Source organism: Neophocaena asiaeorientalis, unplaced genomic scaffold, assembly GCF_003031525.2.
Source record: "Neophocaena asiaeorientalis asiaeorientalis breed wild unplaced genomic scaffold, Neophocaena_asiaeorientalis_V1.1 scaffold54, whole genome shotgun sequence".
Lineage (NCBI taxonomy): Eukaryota > Metazoa > Chordata > Mammalia > Artiodactyla > Phocoenidae > Neophocaena > Neophocaena asiaeorientalis.
The window spans coordinates 1,615,032-1,633,036 of NW_020174938.1; the positions used below are offsets into that span (position 1 = coordinate 1,615,032).

At 43.4% G+C, this 18,005-nt stretch overlaps 1 protein-coding gene across 4 annotated transcripts in view; it reads right to left on the reverse strand.

Annotated features, from left to right (window-relative positions):
- Window positions 1-11,152: 11,152 nt before the first annotated feature.
- The window catches only part of PPCDC (phosphopantothenoylcysteine decarboxylase), a 53,442-nt gene continuing 46,589 nt past the window's right edge, over window positions 11,153-18,005 (reverse strand). For all 4 annotated transcript variants that reach the window (XR_003005523.1, XR_003005524.1, XR_003005522.1 and 1 more), the window contains 2 exons: window positions 11,379-11,561; window positions 11,153-11,211 (listed from right to left, as the gene is read on the reverse strand). The gene's annotated coding sequence lies outside the window, so the exon portion shown is untranslated. The remainder of the gene's footprint in view (window positions 11,212-11,378; window positions 11,562-18,005) is intronic.

The window sequence follows — 18,005 nt, forward strand, 5'->3', positions numbered from 1 at the left end:
AAAGGTAAGACCTAAAACAACAAAACTCTTAGAAGAAAGCATAGGACCAAAACTTCACAACACTGGATATGGCAATGATTTCTTGGATATGACACCAACAGTACAGGTAACAAAAGAAAAAAATAGACAAATTAGACTTCATGAAAATTAAAAATTTTTGTGCATCAAAGACACCATCCGCAGAGTAAAAAGGCAACTCACAGAATGGGAGAAAATGTTTGCAAATCATACATCTTATAAGGGATTATTATCCAGAATACATAGAGAACTCCTAAAACTCAACAACAACAACAAAACCATCTGATTCAGAAACAGGCAAAGGACTTGAGTAAACAGACATTTCTCTGAAGAAGATATATGAATGGCTAACAAGCACATAAAGATGCTCAATATCACTGGTAATTAGGAAAATGCAAATCAAAACTACAATGAGATACCACCTCACACCCATTAGGATGGCTACTATTAAAAAAAAAACAACAACAGAAAACAAGTGTTGGTGAGGATGTGAAGAGATTGGAACACTTGGGCACTGTTGGTGGGAATGTCAAATGGTACAACTCCTGTGGAAAACAGTATGATGGTTCCTCAAAAAATTAAAAATAGAGTTACCATAAAACCCAGCAATTCTACTTCTAGGCATATATCCAAAATAATTGAAAGTAGGGTGTCAAAAACATATTTGTACACGCATGTTCACAGCAGCTTTATTTACAACAGCTGAAACACAGAAGCAAACCAAGTGTGCATTGATGAATGAGTGGATGAACAAAATGTAGCATATACACACAATGGAATATTATTCAGCCTTAAAAAGGAAGGAAATTCTGCAATATGCTATAACATAGATAAACCTTGAGGACATTACACTAAGTGAAATAAGCCAAAAAGAAAAATACTGTATGATTCCACTTAGATGAGGTACTTAGTGGAGTCAAATCCATAGAGACAGAAAGTAAAATGGTGGTTACCAGGGGCTGGGGCTAGGGGAGAATGAGGAGTTATTGTTTAATGGGTCTAGAGTTTCAGTTTTACAAGATGAAAAGAGTTATGTGGGTGGACGGTGGTGATGGTTACACAGCAACACGAATGTATTTTAATATCACTGAACTGTGCACTTAAACATGGTTAAAATAATAAATGTTATGTTATGGGTATTTTACCACAATGAAGAAATAAAAAAACTAGAGAACATTGGGGGCTACACTGTATGACTACAAGCACAATGGGGTTCATAGAAGACTTCCATGTGGGTCTGGAAGGATAACTCAGTAATGGTGAGAAGGAGAAAAAGAGCCTGGCTCCTAGGGAAACTGGGAGGAGGCCAGGCTGACAGGAACAGAGGTAAGGCTGGAAAGCATCAGAAAAATTCCATGGCATAGTCAGAGCAAAACCCTACTGTAGACATGATTAATAATTGAATGGATCATTTTATTTTATTTTTTGGCCTCAGGGCATGTGGGATCTTAGTATTTTAGTTCCCCGACCAGGGATCGAACCCACGTCCCCTGCATTGGAAACACAGAGTCCCAACCACTGGACCACCAGGGAAGTCCCAGTAGTGATATTTTTTAAAAGGTCATCAGGAGTATAGCATGTAAGGTGGAGTGGAGGGGGAAACCTATTAGAAGCTGAGCACAAAGAATCTGAACTAAGGCATAGAGGCAGAAGTAGGAAAAGTGGGGAAGGAAAGAAAGGAGGGAGAAGGGAAGGCAAGCAGTGTGAAAGAGGGATTGATTTAGTGAGAGAAGAAATGGTAGGCCTGAAGAAGAAAAAGGCAGACAGGAATCAAGGTTTCTCAGGTGGGATCATCACCAACAGAAGAGGGCCTTAGGAATAGTAATAAATCATCCTACATATGCTCATCAAATCCTACTCTCCCAACAAGAGTTCAAAAGAGAAGCTGTTCATATAATATCATAGCAAAAGCATTTCTCCCTCTTCCCTTGTCCACTCACTAAATACTTAGAATGGGCAGGTACTGTACCACCGGGTCTGCTGGCTGGGGCCCAAGATAGGGCCTCGGGGTAGGTGGAAGGGATCACACGAGGAAAGGCAAGGGGTCCAGTGCCAAGAGACTGCACACTGCTGGGAACGTGGTAAGGACGCACTGGGAGAGAGACACTGTATCCGGGCTGCAGCCAGACTCAGAGGAGGCTTCAATGCCATCACCCTGAAAGCGGTGGTGGACCACAGAGGACTGCCAGCAAGTAAGCCACATGGAGGCGAAACGGACTAAAGCGGGCTGCTGCAGTGCATCAGAGGCCTCTCCAACGCGCCCACACTGGGAATTCCAGCTAAGAAATGAAGTTGCACAGGAAGATCTGCTTGTATGCCAACTAAGGGATGGGCAACCTGCATACACTGCATCCTCTGAGGTTGAGAAAATGCACTGGGGGTGGCCTGCCTGTTTATCATTCCCTCTTGTTGCTCTGAGGCTGGCTGTTTGTCTGGGGTGACACTGTTTCCTGCCTTCTGCTAATTGGCCAGTGAGACACACCTTGGGGGTGATGAATCTTGTGGTTTCAATTCACACACAAATGTGTCCTGGTCATGTGTTTCTGCTCCTGATTACAGGTACCTCAGGCCGCTTTCCACAAAGGCCCTCTCTGTGACAACTGATAAAATGATAGAGACCTAATGTTGCTACCATCTTGCCAAAAGACCTCATTCTCTTTCCTGCTTAGGCAACATTCCACTTAGGCAAATGATCTGTGTCTATAGTATCTCACTACTCCTCCTCATACCCTCTCTGAAGCAGCATACTTTGGTCACCTTGCTATTTCCTTGCTTGCAAGTTAATAAAATTGACTTATTCTCAAGAAAACAAATTAACAGGCATATGAAGAAGTAGGAAAATGTGACCCATAATGTAAGAAAAATAAATCAGTAGAGACAGACTCAAAAATGACAGAGATGATAGAATTAGTAGACAAGGACATTAAAACCACAATTATAAATATATTGCATATCTTCAAAAAAGTAGACAAAGCCTGAGCATAGTGAGACATGAAAAGTATTTTTTCAAATGCAAATTTAGGGACTTCCCTGGTGGTGCAGTAGTTAAGACTCCACACTCCCAATGCAGGGGGCCTGGGTTCAATCCCTGGTCAGGGAACTAGATCCCACATGCATGCTGCAACTAAGGAGCCAGCAAGCCGCACTAAGGAGCCTGCCTGCCGCAACTAAGACCCAGTGCAACCAAATAAATAAATATTTTTAATGCAAATTTAATTACTAGATAATAAAAATATGCTATATGAGATTACAAATGCATTAGTTGCGGTTAGTAGTAGACTAGACACTGAAGAAGAAAAGATTAGTGAATTTGAAGACATAGCAGTAGAAACTATCCAAATGAAATATATATAGAAAAAAAGACTGAAAAAAAAAAGGAGTTGAGCAAATGTGAGCTGTGGGACAACACCAAGAAACCTAATATACATGTAATTGCAGTTCCAGAAGAAGAGGAGGGAGAAAGCAGGACAGAAAAACATTTGAAGAATCCAAATTTGTTGACAATTACCAACAGTTACAAAAAAGCTCAATGAACCTCAAACAGAAGAAACATGAAGGAAACCACACCAAGGGACATCATAAACAAATTGCTTAAAATCAGTGATCTTCAAAAGACACTGTTTACAAAATGAAAAGGCAATCTACAGCCTGGGAGAAAATATCAATTCAGTGTCCAATAAATATGTCTAATGAATTTATAAACATCAGCAATAAAGTCAGAAAATGCAATTAAAAATTTACAATAGCAATGAAAAATATAAGGTCATTGAAAATAAATCTAACAAAAGATGTGCAAAATATTTATGTAGAAAACTATAGCACTTTATTGAAAGGCAATAAGAAAACCAAACACAGCAACACCATGTTCATGGATAGAAAGATTCAATATTGTAAAGTTGTTATTTCTCCCCAAATTGTCCTATAGCTGTATTACTTTTCCAATCAAGTCCTAACAGAATTTTTTACACATAAAGCCAAAAATAGATTAGTAGCCAAATCCTATAAATCAATCAGGAAGACAAAATATACAATAGAAAAATTTTCAGAAGCACAAACAGGCATTTGTGTTTTTCACAGAAAACACAAACGGCCCATTAAATTTATGAAAATATACTTAACCTTGTTAGTAGAAAGGGAAATGCAAATAAAAACACAAATTACCATTTCGTGCCCACTGGTTTGGTAACATTTTTAAAGATTGACAAAATGTTGGCAAAATGTAACTATTAAACTGCTGTGGGACTAAAAATTAGTACACTCACTTTGAAGAACAATTTTACATTATTTGGTGAAGGTGAATATTCACACACCCTTTGATCCAGCAATTCCACTCCTGCAGACATGAACAGAATATTCCCAGAGCACTGTTTAAAATAGCAATAAAAATGGAAACAACCTAAATGTCTATTACAGTAGAATGAATAAAAACTTATGGGGCTTCCCTGGTGGCGCAGTGGTTGAGAATCTGCTTGCCAATGCAGGGGACACGGGCTCGAGCCCTGGAATGGGAAGATCCCACATGCCACGGAGCAACTAGGCCCGTGAGCCACAACTACTGAGCCTGCGCGTCTGGAGCCTGTGCTCCACAACAAGAGAGGCCGCGATAGTGAGGCCCGCGCACCACGATGAAGAGTGGCCCCCACTTGCCGCAACTAGAGAAAGCCCTCGCACAGAAACGAAGACCCAACACAGCCAAAAATAAATAAATAAACAAAATGACGGAGGAATTATGTTTAAAAAAACAAAAAGAAAACCTTATGGTTCAATCACACAATAGAATATTGAAGTGAAATAAAAAAACTATAGCTCCATGAAACATGGATTGTATTTTCTAAAGATGACCATCACAATATATCCCATTCTACATATTCTTCTCTCCTTCTTAGATGCCAGTGACATGAATATTAGATCTTTTTTTATAGTCCCCTGGGTCCCTGGGGTTCTGTTCACTTTTTTTTTCCAGTTTTTTCTCTATGCTGTCCAGATTGGGTAATTTCTAGTGTTCTATTTTTCAGTTCATGGATTCTTTTTTCTGTCCCCCTCCATTTTGCTGTTGAGCACATTAACCAAGTTGTTTTTTTTTTTTTCACCAAGTTTTTTATTTGGTTATTGAATTTTTCAGTTCCAAAATGTCCATTTGGTTCTTCTTTATAACTTATATTTCTTTGCTGAGACTTTCTCTCTGTTTATTTGTTTCAAGTGTGTTGCAGTTGCTTACTGAAGCATTGTATGATGGCTGCTTTTAAATCTTCATCAGATAATTCTAACATCTCTGACATCTTGAGTTTGGCATCTATTTCTTTCTTTTTTCCTTCAGTGTGAGGTCTTCTTGGCTATTGGTATGACAAGTAATTTACTACCAAAACCTGGGTATTTTAGCTATTATGTCATGAGACTCTGGATCTTATTTAAATGTTTTGTTTTAGCTGGCTTCCTCTGACACTGGTCCAGCAGAGGAAGGGAGGTGCTACCTCATTATGGCAAGGCAGGGTTTGACATCCAGGTTCCCCACTCAGCCTCCATATTAGTGATCTCAGGCTTCCATAACTAAACACCACAGACTGGGTGGCTTAAATGATAGAAATTTATTGTCTCACATTCTGGAGGCTGGAAAGTCCAAGATCAAGATGTTGGCATTTGCTTTCTAGTGAGACCTCTCTCCTTGGCTTGCAGTTGGCCACCTATTCCCTCTGTCCTCATACGGCCTTTTCTCTGTGCACTTGCATCCCACGTGTCTCTTCCTCTTCTTATAGGGACATCTATTGGATTAGGACCTCATCCTTATGACCTCGTTTAACCTTAATTACCCCCTTAACAGCCCTATCTCTAAACATTGTATCATCAGGGGTTACAGCTTTAACTTATGAATGGGGGAGGGCACAATTCAGTTCATAACAGCCTCCACTGACTCTTGAGTGGGGGGTATTATGTGTTATTTCTGGGAAGGCATGGGAATTCTGGCTCCCATTACACCTCCCTGGCTGTGAGGAGTAGGTGTGTCTCCTACTGCCCCCTGTATTTATGACCTCTACTTACACTATACTATTCAGGATAGTAGTAACCTCTGGAGTCGTGAGAGCAGATATGATTTGGGAAGAGACATAGAAGGCTCCAAGGAATTGGATGTGTTTTATTTTCTAGTTGGGAATTAAGTATATTGGTATTAATTATACTATTATTATTTAAACTTGTACATATATGTTATATAAGGCATATTCTTTTGTATATATGATATATTCCAGAATTCAAAAAATAAAAAGATAGAAAAACCCAGCCACAACAAAATAGAAATATGGTCTCTGTACTTAGAATATTTATAACTTAGCTGAGGTCCTCAGAAATAACAATCTACCATCTGTGGTATTAAGCATTATCTATGTGCCAGGCATTAAAGCACTTCATAAACATCATCTTACTTATTCCACACAACTCTCCTAGGAGGTAGATATTAATCAGTTTCACAGATGAGGAAACTCAGGCTCAAAGAGGTCAGAATCACAGAGATGGAATTCAAGCCCAGGCCAGTCTGCAGAGCCCATACTCTTCAGCCCCTTAGCCCCCTGAATGAGGTTAAAACTAATTAATATCATTCATCTCAGTTGTCATGTGCCATACACCTGCCACAGCTAATAAAATCTCACAGAGAACATTAGACTCCAACAAGACAGATAATGTCTCCTGAGAGAACATTGTGGACAAGGTGACTACTAGTGGTGGCTCTACCAAAACTAGCCCAGGTTATGAGCTGGAGTGGGTCAGGATCTGCCCAGGTGAGCAGGGGTAGGGACTAGCCAGGCAGGCGAAAGCTGTTGCTGAGGCCTGTCAAACCATATGGCCAGGGCCTTGAAAGTCTGCAGAATTGGGAGGAAGGGGAGCCATAGATGGAGAACCATGAAAGGCATCTCACCTCCTCTTCCAAACGGAGGGATCCCAACAGTGGGGCAGGAGCAGTTGGAGCTGGAGGGAGATGGAATGGTGCCTGAAGGAGGAAAGTGCTAAAGATTAGAGCTAGTAATTGAGGCAGGAGCCAGGCATATGGCCACAGACAGACCGAGACATAGTGTGGCCTACCCTGTCCCACTGCTTTCTCCGTGGCATAGAAAGGAGGTCACAGAAATTGAGAGATGATTGTTTAGGTATATTAGCCATGAACTGTGGCCCTGTTGGGGAGCTGCATGTCCTGCCCTATGCAGCCTGCCCAACATGTTGGTAGCAAAGACCTGCCTGTCCACCAGGGTGAGGGAAGAGGCTGAGCCACAGTCATGAGCCCACATGGTCACTGTCCATGAGAACGGTGGCTAAGGCCAAACAAGATAGGATTTTCCAGGGACTGTCAACCCCCACTATAAGGCCACGGGCTCTGGGATGGGGATCCTGGCAGGACTGCAGCTCAAAGTCAAGCTTGGAGTGTTGTACACCCCAGATTCAGACTGAGATCCTAGTAACTGAGCACTTGCCTAGGATGAGGGAAGCATGGTCAGTCACACCTGGGTACCCTTTTGGACATTAAACACAGAGAAGTTAGGAGCAAACCAGAAGGAGTGGCAAGGGACCCACACCTTCCTCCTTAGAGCTGCTGCAAGGGCAGCTCTCCTTAACACCAGTACATCCTGGGGATGGGAAAGGGCAGTCAGTTCACAGCTAGTGGCTTATAACCTGGTCTGGCTGTACTAGTTGGGCCAAATACATAGTACCTTAGGAATTTGATTATTATGACATAGTCTTTTTTTTCTCTCATAATACTTATTAACTTAAAGTTTCTAATGTTCATGTGTCCATATCAGCTTTTTTGGGATTAGTATTTATATGACATTGCTTTCTAACCTTTAACTTTTCTGTGTCCTTCTATTTAAAGTGAGCCTTTTGTAAACAGCAGAGTTAGATTTTGTTTTTTACCTAGTCTGATAATCCTTGTCTTTTAATTGACATATTTATACTATTCACATTAATTGTAATTACTGGCATAGTTGGGTTTACCTTGCTATTTGTTTTCTATTTATCCTTTGTACTTTTATTCCTCCCTTTTGATTTTCCTTTGGGTTAATCAAGTTTTTAAATTTTTATTATTTCATTTTGCTCTACTGTTAGCTTTTTAATTGCATCTTATTTTATTATGATTTTAGTGATCATCCTAGATATTACAATATGCATCCTTGATTTATGTCAATTTACTTTAAATTAGTATTTTTATAGTTAGTACTTAATGCAAATACCTTAGAACTGTTAATTCCCATCTTTGGTGCTATTGCTGACATATATTTACTTTTATGTTAAAAATCTTATGAGATATTATTCTTTTTAAGTTGGTTTTAATTTATTTTTAAAATTAATTAATTTATTTATTGGCTGTGCAGTTTGTGGGATCTTAGTTCCCAACCAAAATTGAACCTGGGCCCTTGGCAGTGAAAGTATGGAGTCCTAACCACTGGAGCACCAAGGAATTCTCTATTGTTGCTTTAAATAGTCAATATTCATTTATAATTATATACATTTGTATCTTTTGCTATGCCTTTAATTCCTTCCTGCAGTTCCCTCAGGGATCATTTTTCTTCAGCCAGAAGAACTCCCTTAAGAATTTCCTGTAGTGCTGATGTGTACTAGTGACAAACCAAATTCTTTGAATTTTTGTCCACTTGAACATGTTTATTTTGCCTTCTTTTTTTTTTTTTTTTTTTTTTTTTTTTTTTTGTGGTACACGGGCCTCACACTGTTGTGGCCTCTCCCATTGTAGAGCACAGGCTCTGGACACGCAGGCTCAGCAGCCATGGCTCACGGGCCCAGCCACTCCATGGCATGTGGGATCCACCCGGACCAGGGCACGAACCCGTGTCCCCTGCATCGGCAGGCAGACTCTCAACCACTGCGCCACCAGGGAATCCCTTGCCTTCAATTCTGAAGGATATTTTTCTGGGCATAGAATTCTAGATTGGTATGGTTTTTTTCTTTTAGCATTTTAATGATGTCATTTCATTGTCTTCTGGCTTCCATAATCAGCCATCAGTGCTGTTAACTGATAACTAACTCCCTCTCTCTCTCCCTCTCCTTCTTTCTTTAAAAATATGGTTGCTTTCAGGATTTTCTGCTTTGTCTTTGATTTTCAGCACTTTACCTATGATAGGCCTAGGTGTAGTTTTCTTTATACTTATCCTTCTTGGAGCTCACTGATATTCTTGAATCTGTGGCTTGATGCCTTTCATCATAATTGGAAAATTGTCAGTCATTATTTATTCAAGTATTTGAGCATGTCCCGCATATCTCTTATGCTCAGCTCTGTTTATTCCTCAATTCTTTTTCACTCTTGCTTCAGTATGGATAAGTTCTATTGATTGGTCACTAATCTTGTCTTCTGCTGTATACAGTCTCCTGTTAAACCCATTCAATGAGTTCTTAATTTCAGATATTGTATTTTGCAGTCTAGAATGCCAATTTTTTTCATTCTTATAGATTCAAGTTTTCTGTTTAAATACTCAAGCTTTTCACCCATTTTGTCCATCTTTTGCTCTATTCTCTTTAACATATTATTCTTACTTATTTTAAAACATTTGTTTGAGGGCTTCCCTGGTGGCGCAGTGGTTGAGAGTCCACCTGCCGATGCAGGAGACACGGGTTTGTGCCCTGGTCCGGGAAGATCCCACATGCTGTGGAGCGGCTGGGCCTGTGAGCCATGGCCACTGAGCCTGTGCGTCCAGAGCCTGTGCTCCGCAACAGGAGAGGCCACAACAGTGAGAGGCCCACGTACTGCAAAAAAAACCAAAACAAAACATTTGTTTGAGATGTCACCTCCTGCTTGGTCTAGCTCCCTGCATCTCAGTTTGGAAAATGGCCTCAGGAAGAAAAGTGGGTAAATATGGGGCTCACCTTGTGTGACCTCCATCTGCCAAAGATCATAGCCCTGCTTTGCCTGCTGTCTAGTCCCTGCAAACTGTTGTCACATATATTTTGCTCACATTCATAGTTGTTTACCATGGAAGATTCCATCTAAAACCAATGACCCTACCATGACTAGAAGTTCCTCCCTTAGGGATTTGAGAGGTTGAGGCTAAGTTGAAAGGGTGCATGTCAGAGAGGCCATGAAGCTATCTGGACTCTGAGGTCATGCCCAGCAATCTAAGAGATTAAGAGGTAGAAACAATGAGTTTGCAGAAGCTGTGAGGAAGAGAACAGCTGAACATATGGTGTGGGGGCAGGGAGGGGGCTGTGTAAGAGAAGGGGACAGACCGTGAAGGAGATCAGGGAGTGCCACAGAACCATCCACCATGCCTTGTCGTCCTGACTCCATAGTGCCCTGAATCCAGTGCCATACTCCATCCCCAGGGTCCATGCAGCAGGGAGAGCAGAGTGAGCAGGCAGTGGCAGGGGGCCTGGAGTGCCAAGCCTTAGGGTTCCAGTGGGCCATAGGGGCCTCTGCAGATAACTGGAAGAGGGAACAAGGAAGCAAGAACAGCCTTTGGGCCTGAGTCTCCCAGCCAGAAGGACCATGTGGCCCCTGGGAGGAGGATGGGCAGCTCTCTTGGAACTACCTTCCAACCAGAGGAAGCCAGTATCCCATGTCTACCAGAAGCACTGGGGCCCTCATTACTGTCCTCATTTATTTGCATCTTTTTGCATGTCATTTGTCATTTGCATGGGGTCTCATTTTATGTCAAATTCACAGTCTCTGCTTATTCCTCCCTATTTGGGTGTAGGGAAAAGTGGACCTTCAGCTAAATCCCCCTTGGGGAATTTTATTTTAACTCTCAGTATACCATCAGAGTCCTTTAAACCTAATTTTAATTTTTAAGTTTCTTTTTTGAGCAGTTTTAACTCTTCATAAGGATTGATATTTTATGACTTTTATCCTTTCACAGGGGTCTTCCAAAAAACCAAAGAGAAATTTCAATTATCTTTTTAATAGAATAAAGCTTGTTCTATCTTACAATTGCCATAACAATCCATTGGATCCTTTATATATCCAAAATGTATCAATTACCATATTGATCCATTGAATCCTGGATAAATTCAAAATTTATCCTGGGGCTTCCCTGGTGGTACAGTGGTTGAGAGTCCGCTTGCCGATGCAGGGGACATGGGTTCGTGCCCCGGTCCGGGAAGATCCCACATGCGTGGAGTGGCTGGGCCCGTGAGCCATGGCCGCTGAGCCTGCGCGTCCGGAGCCTGTGCTCCGCAACGGGAGAGGCCACAACAGTGAGAGGCCTGCATACCGTAAAAGAAAAAAAAAAAAATTTATCCTGATCTTAAAACATTTTGCTATTTCACCCTCCTAGGAACTATATTTCATCATTACTCATTAATTATTCTCAACCATGCTTTTTAAAAACAGAGACTAAAATAATAAAAAAAAAGAAGAATGATGGAATTACCTGGAAGGATGATTCAATAGTGATATGAATCATTACTATTCCACCATCTTTTAATTTTCTTATTGTTTTGTCCAAAGCGTTAGACATCTTTCACGAAGATGGAAACAAGAAGTCTGGAAACGTCTTTGTTTGTTTGTTTTAGCTTTCATTGTAGAAGATGAGAATTCAGAATATTTCATTTTCCTACAAAGAAGAAAGAGAGAAAAACAGACATTTCATAGTTACTGAGGAATCATTAGATGAATGCAATGTGACAGATAGCAGCCACTCTAGACTACAATGATGATGGTAAAATTATATATAAGCAAAGTTGTGGACTATGAGTCTTCAGATATCTTAGATGAATTTTCTCAAATTCAAGAGTTGTCCCCATCTTCCCAGAGAGTGGAGAGCTAGAGACCAGAGAGGGATAGTTCTTTTCTAGGGTCACCCAGCTCTTGCTCTGTTCTGTTGCACAGAGATGTGCCACCGAGCCAGCCTTTCTCATGGCAGACATACGGTAGGTGCTTCCTTGCAAGCCTGAACAGGGCTGGCCCTTGAAGTAAGGAGGCTGTCCAAATCCCCGCTCCTGAGACCTGGCACTTGCCCAGCTCATCTGCCACTCTTCCTTGGGCCTTGGGGCTCTTGAAGCTGTGGTTTTCCTCTGGGTGGTGACTCAGTGCCCACAGCCCACCCTGCATGTGAACCTCCCTTCCCCTGGGCCTCACTGACCGCCCTAAACCACAGGCAGCTGTGGTTTTCCTTAAAACAGCAACCACTAACTGCCAAGCCCACCCCACCTACCCTCCACTCCCCACTCCACCCGTCAGTGCCCTAGCCCCAACCTCAGGGCATCAACTGAAAGAGAACTGAAGGGAGTTGCATACATCCATGGGACATGGTGTTTATAATGAGCTTTGCCTTTTATAGCATGAGTGTAAAAGATATACCCATTTAATAGCCAGGGAGAATGAGGCCAAAATGTTTTAGGGGCTTCTTTCAAAGCAATCGATGCATTCCTTCAACTAGCATTCCTTAAAAGCCCGCTAAAACACAGGACAGTAGACACTGAGATGCGATGCCCATTTTCCCCTTCAGGGAAGGACTTGGTACCCAGGGGCAGGAGTATTGTGGGCTGTCAGCCCCTTGAGGGATTGCTTCAGCTGCAGATACTTGCTTTACCAGAGGTCATGTCTTTCTCTGGGTGTTCTATACACAAAGACTAATCTAGTTGGGGTATAAAGGCCCAGCTATTTCAACCCAGTGTGGGACTGTGACAGGCCATTCTGCTCCAAGCTCCCAATGAGGCAACCAAAGCTGGGGTGGGGCCTGCAGTGCAGCTCTGCCCAGTTCTGCCTCTTCCCCCTCCCTTCTACAGGCATCAATCTCAAGACGTCTCCTTAAAGAACATCCAGCATGCTAAACTTTGAGTCATAGTCTGCTTCCCGGAGAACCCACCCGCAATACTTGGCTTTCAAAGAGCTGCCAGCCTAGTGGCAGAGAGACACGTAAACAACCAAAGTGGAGAAAGGATGGCCTCAGGGTGACACAGCCACCAGAGGCCCCCCAAAACAGGCTTTGGTGCACAGGCAGGGAGGATTTGGGAGGCACTGGGTAGCAGCATTGAGGCAAGAGCCTAAGCACCTCTTGCCACCCTAAAGCTGCAGCACAGACCCTTGGCTTGGAGGAGGGACAGGGTTCCCACCTGCTACCATGATTTTCTCTGACCTAGTCTGCTCCCATAAGCAACACCCCCCAAGGTGGCTCTCTCCCAACTTTCCTCCTCAAATACATATTCTTACTATGTTGGGTCCAGGTGCCTCTTACAGCCCCAGTGCCTTGTGACCAGCCAGAGGCAGCTGCAGAGCTCCAGGGATGCTCAAGGGAGCTGTTCTGGACCTTGAGGGCTCAGAAAGGAGAGCAGACCCTTAGGTCAAGCAAAGGAACCCCAGGATTGTGGGGAACACAACTCGGTTCCAGTCCCACAAAAAGAAACATGGCCAAAGGAGCAAGCAAGCTCCCCTCACTGTGGGCACATCCTCATACTACGGTCCAGCCTGTGCTTGCTATGCTTCTGATGATAAGGAACTCTGACCCTATGTCTCCTCCAACCAGAGGTCCCAGGGGCTGGACAATTCAGATAATAAGGAAGATCTTCCTTCCCTGGAGCCCTTCCCTCTGTCTCCCTGGGCCTTCTGCAAGAGTCCTCTTCTGGCCTTAGGGGCCATGGAGTCTGCCCCCTCTGCCCGAGGCTAATCTTCAGCGCAAAAAATCCACAGTTTGGGCCCCCAATCTGATCCCAAGTCACTGTGGGATCTTGGGAACATTCCTCTTCCAGGGACCTCATTTCTCCATCTGTTTGACACAGGGGCAGGAGAGGAAGTCTTTCAGCTTCCTGACTGCCCTGACATTTGTGACCCAGTGGTATATCAAGACCATGATCCTATGCCTGGCCCCCACCCCACCCCTTTGTCTTCTCCCCTCCAACTTTCCCAGACCCAGCATCTGCCACTGCCCCTTCCCTGACCTTCCACCTCTCCTGGGACTGACAAGAGATGAGAGGGTTAAAAGTCAGCCTTGCCTCCCAACTGACCCTAGAGGACTGCTTGGAGGGCGTGCAGCTCACTAAGCGCAGGGCAGCAGCTGCAACAAGCCAGTGTTCTGGCAACTCCTGGAAATCATGTTGGAGAAATGCTGCCCTGGTGAGGGATGGGAGTGAAGAGCTCAGGGTGGGAAACAGCCAGTTCAAGGCTGTACTTGAACATATGTGTTGGTGAGGTTACTCCCTTGCAGCAGAGAAGCCAGAAAAAGTACTGTCCATGCTAGACTCCTCTGTTGTGAGGAAGGATGACTCATCACAGACAATCTCTGCTCAAAGTGTACCATGGGCCCCACAATCCCCCACCCGCACAAGGAACAGCAGTGGGAGGGGAGAGAAATGGACTGGGCACAGGCTGTGGCTTTGAGTCTAGTCCAGGGTGGAGGGAAACCATGTCACAGACTTTAGCCAGGCCACAGCTGCACCAACCCTGACCCTGAGACAGCACTGGAGAGGGATGGAACCCAGCCATCCATGTCTTCTAGGCCAGGCCCAGCTTATGTTTGGTTGTAAATATTGTTAAGGGATTTAGTGGCAAGGGATGAGGGGCTCAGTCTGCAACCAGCATCAGGGATCAGTCTATGACCAGGATCAGGGCTCAGAGTGTGACCAGAATGAGAACTCAGTCCTGATGACAAGGGCTCTCACATTAATCACCCTCCAGGTGGGGCTCAGAGCCAGGGAAGTTGTGGAAAGTGTCTGAGGGCAAGGGTAGGGTCAGCTGGGAGAGAGGGGAGGTGGGGAAGCATGATTGCTAAGAGGTCCCTGGGCCTGATGCCAGCTGAGTGAAAGCCAGACAGGGAGTCAGAACTCCAGCTCTGCCAGCTGTGCGATTTGGGGGACTACTTCCATTTTGGGGTGTGGGGGGGGGTCTCTGTTTTCCTGTGTGTGACATGGGGATATTTCCTTCTGTCCTGCCTGATAAAAACCTTTTAAACCACATGCAACTTCATGTTTTACGAAGCAGCATCTCTTTTGGCCCTCACAAGAACCCTTATCATACCTGCCTCACAGGGTGAGAATGCACTTTATGACATGGCTGAAAAGACGGATGGGGTTGTTTGCTCAGGTTTTGTTGTTGTTGTTTTTGCGGTACGCGGGCCTCTCACTGTTGTGGCCTCTCCCGTTGTGGAACACAGGCTCTGGACGCGCGGGCTCAGCGGCCATGGCCCACAGGCCCAGCCGCTCTGCGGCATGTGGGATCCTCCCGGACCGGGGCACGAACCCGCGTCCCCTGCATCTGCAGGCGGACCCTCAACCACTGCGCCACCAGGGAAGCCCTCAATTAATTTTTAGCTTCCCAAACTCATGTGCGAAAATTGTTTACAGAGTCAAACTGTGCTAAAGGGTTAGAACAAAGACAGCACTCTCCTACATCACTCCACCCTGCTCTCCAGAAGTGACCACCTCAACTCATTCTGTTATTTCTTCTGGTTTTTATCTCCTAAATAAAGCATTTGTTGCTATTATTGCTATCTCCACAGCAATAATACTAGATATATAATCATATTAGATACCGTCTCTTGTCCTTCCTCTCATGATAAAGGAGGTTTACTTACACCCTTTTCCCTCTCCTTTCAATATCATGACACCACATTTCTTGGTTACATTCACAATCAATCAATCATGCTCATGGCTGAGCCAAGTAGTATGCTGTAACTACCTTTCCTTTCTTTGTAAACTTCTTTCTCTCTTCACGGTAATCGTTGACTCATTTTTTCATTTGCTTTTTTTTTTGACCCTTCCCACACCCTGCAAAAGCCCTGTAAAATGATTCTTGATACACATTTTCATTATCAGTTCCAATTCCTTATTTCTTTTTTCCCTCTGAGACACCTCTACTGGAGTCTCTGGTTCTCCTGCCTCCATCTGAACTAATAGCTCTAGATCAGCCACAGAGCTGTCATCCTGGGACTTCTCCTGGCCAACATACTGAAACTTCTTTCTTTAATTATCTCTGATTTTCCTGGATTCAACTTTTTTTTCTTGTTTTATGCTCTTCTAGGGGGTGGAGCACATCCTTCAGTAGCTTCCCAGGAAGTCTGCATGGGAGATAAAGTTTTTCAAACCTTGCATATCTGAAAATATCTACATTCTACTCTCACATTGTATTGATACTTTGGCTGGGTATATAATTCTCAGTTGAAAATACTTTTCCTTCAGCATCTTTAAGGCATTGCTTTGAGGACTTCTAGCTTCGAATGTTGCTATTAAAAGGTCTGATTCTGATCTGATTCCTGATCCTTTGTATAAGATCTGATGTCACTTTCTGGAATCTTCTCTCCATTAAAAAAATAATAAATTTGTTTATTTTATTTATTTTATTTTTGGCTGTGTTAGGTCTTTGTTGCTGCACGCGGGCTTTCTCTATTTGCGGTGAGCAAGGGCTACTCTTCGTTGTGGTGCATGGGCTTCTCGTTGCAGTGGCTTCTCTTGTTGCAGAGCAGGGGCTCTAGGCACACGGGCTTCAGTAGTTGTGCCACACGGGCTCAGTAGTTGTGGCTCGCTGGCTCTAGAGCGCAGGCTCAGTTGTTGTGGTGCATGGACTTTGTTGCTCCACAGCATGTGGGATCTGCCCAGACCAGAGCTTGAACCCACGTCCCCTGCATTGGCAGGCAGATTCTTAACCACTGTGCCACAAGGGAAGCCCTCCATTTTTAAAAACAGCTTTTCTGAGGTACAATTCACATACCATATGATTCACTTATTTTTTTTAATTTTTTTACTTTTTGCGGCACGCGGGCCTCTCACCGTTGTGGCCTCTCCCGTTGCAGAGCACAGGCTCCAGAAGCGCAGGCTCAGCGGCCATGGCCCATGGGCCCAGCCGCTCCGCAGCATGTGGGATCCTCCCGGACCGGGACACGAACCCACGACCCCTGCATCAGCAGGCGGACCCCCAACCACTGTGCAACCAGGGAAGCCCCGATTCACTTATTTAAACTGTACAATTCAATGGTTTTTTAGTGTATTCATAGAGCTGAACAACTATCACTACAATTGATTTTAGAATACTTTCATCACCCACAAAAGAAACTCTGTATATTACCAGTCACTCTCCACCTCCCCGCAAATCACTCAGCCCTAGGCAACCACTAATCTATTTCTCTCTCTATAGATTTTCCTGTTTTGGACATTCAAATAAATGAAATCATATAATATGTGGTCTTTTGTGACTGGTTACTTTCACTTAGCACAATGTTTTCAAGGTTCATTCATATTGTGTTATGTATCAGCACTTCATTCCACTTTATGGCTGGATAATATTGCCTTGTATGGATACACCACATTTTGTTTATTCATCTATCAATTGATTGACATCTGAGTTTTTCAACTTTTTGGCTATTATAAATAATGGTGCTATGAGCATCTTTGTACAAGTTTTTGTATGAACATATATTTTCCTTTCTCTTGGGTATATACCTAGGAGTAGAATTGGCTGGCGTATATGGTAACTCTATGTTTAACCATTGGAGGAACAGCCAGACCATTTTCCAAAGCAAGTGTACCATTTTACATTACCACCAGCACTATATGAGGGTCCCAATTTCTTTACATCCATCACAACGCTCATTATTACCTTGTTTATTATAAGTGGATGTTAAGTGGTATCTCATTGTGGTTTTGATTTTCATTTTCCTAATGGTTAATGATGTTGAACATGTTTTCATGTTGGCCATTTGTATACCTTCCTTAGAGAAATGTCTGTTCATCTCCTTTGCCTGTTTTATTTTATTTTTTTATTATTATTATTTTTTTGGCCATGCCACGTGGCCTGTGGGATCTTAGTTCCCTGATCAGGGACTGACATGAGCCCTAGGCAGCAAAAGCACAGAGTGCCAACAACTGGACTGCCAGGGAATTCCCTCCTTTGCCCGTTTAAAAATGGGGTTAAATTACACACTTCCCTGGCAGTCCAGTGGTTAATACTCCACGCTTCCGCTGCAGGGGGCATGGGTTCGACCCCTGGTGGGGGAACTAACATCCAACATGCCATATGGTGTGGCCAAAAAAAAAAAAAAAAAAAAAAAATTGGGTTAAATTTTTTTTTT